General features: G+C 40.2%; 1 pseudogene; it reads right to left on the bottom strand.

Moving 5' to 3' along the window:
- Positions 1-3,383: 3,383 nt before the first annotated feature.
- On the bottom strand, positions 3,384-4,005 carry LOC118854599 (annotated as a pseudogene).
- Between the last annotated feature and the right edge of the window lie 1,319 nt (positions 4,006-5,324).

Below are 5,324 nucleotides of genomic sequence, written 5' to 3'. Positions count from 1 at the left end.
GCCTGAAAATAAGGAAGCTGCGCAGGTATCCAAAGTTCACTCCTAGTAAGACAGCTCTTTGTCATTTATGGTCCAAATGAATAATTGATGTACTGATTGATACTGAATAGCTAGCACCTATATTGCCTTTTAAGATTTTCATTCTTTTTTTTAAAGATTTACATATATTATCTCATTTGATAGCTAATATTTATATAGCAGCTCCAGGTTTGTAAAGCCCTTTACTTTTGATCCTCTCAACAACCCTGGGAAGTAGATTCTACTTTTTATCTTCATTTCACAAATCAGGAACCTAAAAGTGAGAGAGGCTAAGTGACTTGTTCATAGTCATACAGGCAGTAAGTGTTTGAGGCTGGATTTTAAACTTGTCTTCCTGACTCACCAAGTCCAATGTTCTATCCAAATATTCTATCCATGATCTGAATATATTATTGGATAGGTTTGTATATAGGTCAACTACTTCTTAACTGGAGTTTAGAATGATTTAAAACATGTCCAACTAGATGGAAGAGAAGAGAGTCTGAATTAAGAGTAGTCTCAAATTCATAGGAGATCCTTGCCAGGAAATGTAAATTATTATGAGGTAATGATGGAAACATCCTCATTGTGCATTTCTGCTTACAACCACCAAATAGTTTATAGACCCTAAAAGTTTATTAGTGTGACAAAGTATTACTTCCCATTCCCATTCTGCTCATTTGTTTCATTTATCTCAGAATCTTTTTCTCTTACAATCCTATGACCATTGCAATTACCTACAATTTCATGTAATCTACGGTTGTGGGTCATAATCAAAATTAGCTGAAGTTGTGGCAAATTGGTTTGTAGCCGCTTTCTCATGATTCTTCATGCATCACAATTGTAAAGCTATAATGTCCGTGTATTCATGCTTAAAAAGGAATCTGTGAAGAGATATACCTGTGTGAAGAGGCAGGTAAGTGGTACAGTAGATAGAGTGTGGGGCCTAGAGTCAAGAAGACTCATATTCCTGATTTCAAATCTGACCTCAGACACTTACTGTGCGACCCTGGGAAAGTCACTTAACCCTGTTTGCCTCAGTTCCTCATCTATAAAATGAGCTGGAAAAGGAAATGGCAAACCTCTCTAGTAGCTTTGCTGAGGAAACCCCAAATGAGGTCATGAAGAGTTGGACACAACTAAACAACAACAAAATACCTACGCGAGTTTGGATTAGTAGCAACTTCTTTGGGCTTCAGTACCTCATCTGTCAAATGAGAGGGTTGGACTATGACGTTCTGATATCTAAGCTGGCTTTGGCTGTAGTCAGAGGCTCTCAACGTGGGTAACACCAACCCCTGGGGGGCGATGGGACAATCCAGGAAGGAGGTAGTAAGTAGCCTCGGGTGTAACTGGGGTATGTTGAATAAAAATGAGGGGGAACTGGAAGCATAAGGAAAGAAGACAATTTTGAAAAAAACACTTGTACATGTTTCATCTGTTGTGTAACAGAGTTGAAGTCATAGTGATTGTATTATTTTCCAAATAAACACAGAAAATGCAAGTTATAACTGATTAGTGGTCAAGTTCACCGACAGGTCTTAACAAGCAAGCATTGGAAGGTGAGAATGTTGCACACTGTTCAGAAGTCCAGCATGCACCAGCAAGAATATATTCACATAATGATTTGCTTATAATACGATACATGACGCAATATTGTGTCATCAAAATTTCAATGCAGGAAAAAACCCACAAATTTACAATAAATTATTAAGTTTAAGATGCATCATTTTAAATTATATATTTTGAAATGATGCAAATTTCAAAAAAACATTAAAAGGTTAAAGATTTTGACTGGGCATGCTGAGTAATTTTTTTAAAAGGGGGTGATAGCCCAAATAAGTTTGGATACCTCTGTTCTAGATCTTTGTCCCTACCATCTCTATCTATAATCAATTTATGCTCCCATGATCCTATAATACTATTCTTTTGTACTTAATATTTCCAACTATTTTGGCGTGATTACTTTCACAATGTTTTTCATTTGATTTTACATTCCTCCCATCATCAAAAGTCCCTAAAAGGATTTATTTGTGAAGGAAAACATGGTTTATAGAAATCATTGTAAGCTACTAAAATATACTTGTAGTTCAAACTAACAGACCCTCAGGGTACAATATTCATTTCCAGAAAGCTGCTGATGCTATGAACAGCATATAGTTCTTTCCTACCTAGATCCTGCTTGGATTTGTGATCCCCTGAGAGTCAGGAAATCAGGCTTAGGTTATTGTTTCTGTCATCTCACTGAGTGACTGTGGGAAAATAACATTATTTTTGTCCCCATTTTCTTGGTTAGACACATTTCCTTCCCTTGACAATGTTAACAGTCATTTTTTTTAAAACCTTGTGATTTTATTGGTGTAAAGATCTCCAAGTGAAGAGCTCTCTCTACCAATACAGGTTAGACTTTCTATGCAACCTAAGGTCTTAGAGAAAGCATCTCATAGTAGAGAGAGAAGTGAAAAGTGGTCGGGAAGGGTTGAAATCTTACCTCTGACACATACTGGCTGTGACACTGGGCAAGTACCTCAACCTCTCAGTGTCCCTGGGAAACATACTGTTAGCTACCTAATAATCCAGTTATAGCACCTTAAGGCGTAAAAAGCACAGGATTCAACATGCATCTTTGATGGTTACACTCTGTGTGAGCTTACACATGTCACTGAACCTCTCCTGACCTTAGTTTTCTCATCTATAAAAGAGGTATCAGCAGATAACTTCTGAAATGCCTCCTTGTTTTAGGATTTAAAACCTTAAGAAAATAGGGAGGGGAAGGAGAGGAGAGAAAGCCATGATAAAAGTTCAATAATATGACTATCCTGAAAAATCTTACATAGGAAAAAGAATCTTAGATCTGTAAGGGATCTCAGGGGCATGTAGTCTACTTGACTGAGGAACACAAATGGAAACAGTTTGTTGACACATGTAAATCCTATCAGCTGATACCAACTCTCCATGTGAAGAACACTAAAGTGATTATTTTCAGATCCACGATGACTTATAAAAGCAATGTCTTAGACCGTGGAACATTAGACTGTCTATAACTGGTTCTGGTTGTTGAACCATGTGGCTGAGATGAGGCTTTATTTTTTTAACTTGGAATTTTAATGATGTACATGAAAAACAACATGAGGACAAGGAGTTCTGAGATTTATAGGTGAAGGACTACCAGGCCAGTGTGTTCAGCAATACGTCATCACTAGAGGCAATAAACAAGACAAGTGAAGCCTTTTCTGAAAGAGAAAAATACTTTATTGCGTTCAATATCAGTATCGTTTACATCTTTCCCAACCTGTTAAAAATACTGATTTCTCCACAAAGTCCCTGGCGTACAAATGTCGACAACGGGCAGTACTTGTACCATTTTATTTCTTTCTTTCTTTGAATGAATGGTTCACCTCTTCAGGCTTTTCTTGGTTTTGTACCCTCCGGAAAATACATCTTATAGGCATCTAGTACCATCACGCGGACATTCAAGCCCCAATCATATAATTTCTCCATGCAGATCAATGCAATATTGAACGCATCTTGCGGGTAATAGATGGAGGAAGTGATGCCCATCAAACCCACCGGATACACGAGCTTCTTGAACTTTGAACGGCTAGCGAGCAAGTATCCCATTATTCCGGAAAAACCGATCATGCTGAGCCTTCTCATAACTTCGGGAGGGGAATTCCACAGGTAGTCGCAGCTCGCAGTTCCCTGCTGAATGGCGCCATCCACCCTCGGCTTGGTTTTGCTGTAAAAGCGCTGAAACCAGATCGCATAGGGCTCCAGGGCCTTCCTGAAGCGGGAGATGGCCTCCTCCAGGGCGCTGCGCGGCTCCTCCACAAAGCGCGACTCGAAGTGTGGGACGGAGTAGAGAGAAAGCTCGTGGGCTCGCACTGTGGAGTTGTCCTCTTTCTTCTTTTTACCGATTGCATGGACTTTGAAGAACAGAAGGGTCAGGTTGGCAGAACCTGCTGACCACCGCATGACCTTGAACATGCCGCACACAAGAAGAGGCAGCCGGGGAAGTGAAACATCCGGGAGCCGGGGAAGTGAAACTTCCGGCATTCAGATGTGACTCCGCTCACAGCAGAAAGGCCTACTATGGTGGCCTGGCCGGATCATGATTGCTCAGAGAGAAATAAGTTCACGCGGTGCTACAGGCGAGCTTTATTTATTCGCTGAGTTGCCTGAACTGTTGGTATCAAAATAAAGGACCCATTGGCATTAGTTACTGCCACTTTTGCTTCAGTCCTCCTTGGAGGATCTCAGTGACTCTTAGATCTATGTTCTTGTTGTCGAGGGAAAGGGCAGAGTATGTCCTTATCCCTTGGGAGTTTCCAAAGGAAGCCAGGAGTGGAAATCCAGGCCGGGTTTTACAGTTAGGGCACCCTTTAGGACCCAAGGCCAGGGAAAAAATGTTTTTCATCTGGAAACAATGTTGCCTTTGAACTCACACTTGGCAGGAATTTATATTTAAACTAGGTTGGATTTAAACTAAGTTTTGACACCTCCTCTCCTTTCCCTCTGGATACTGGGGTGATATAAGGAAAGATCATACCTCAAGATATTGGGAGAAAGAACAGCTGGGTGGTGCAGTGGAGTCAGGAAGACCTGAATTCAAATCCACCTTTAGACACTTCCTAGCTATGTGACCCTTGCCTCTGCATTTAACCCTGTTTGCCTCAGTTTCCCCATCTGTAAAATGAGAATGAAGTGGCAAACCACTTTCAGTATCTGTGCCAAAAAAAAAAAAACCAGCAAAAGGGTTTGTGAAGAATCAGACACAACTGAATATGACTAAACAAAAACACATTGGGAGAAATGTTAGTACATTTGTTCTTGCCAAAGCTGTGAAGTCAATGTTCTTTGTAAAAACTGGTTCATTTGAAGTGGCGTAAGATTAATGGGGAATAAGATCTTCCCCGCCCATCAATAGGCCTCATGTGGAACCCATTAAGGGAAGCTTGCTTGCTTGTAGGAAGGCATATATACTTTTTGTTAATTTCTAATTGGCACCGAGTCAGGAGGCTTGTGATGCCTTCTGGCTCTGAGCCTACTAGCTGAAAGAGTATATATGGGTGTGTGTATGTATACATACATACATACGTACATACAGACATACGTACATATAAATATACATATATACACATACATACACACACATATACATATATCCATACAGACACACACACACACACACACACACACACACACACACACACACTCTGAAAGGTGAGCTTTTTGCTTTTGGAGGCTCACTTACAAGAAGGATCTTGTGATTTCTTGGTCAAGACTCTGAGTGGTTGCATGTTCAG

The sequence above is a fragment of the Trichosurus vulpecula genome, chromosome 6 (genome assembly GCF_011100635.1).
Source record: "Trichosurus vulpecula isolate mTriVul1 chromosome 6, mTriVul1.pri, whole genome shotgun sequence".
Classification (NCBI taxonomy): Eukaryota; Metazoa; Chordata; class Mammalia; order Diprotodontia; family Phalangeridae; genus Trichosurus; species Trichosurus vulpecula.
The sequence above is the reverse complement of the archived record's forward strand: the minus strand, read 5'-3'. Positions and strand labels throughout refer to the sequence as shown.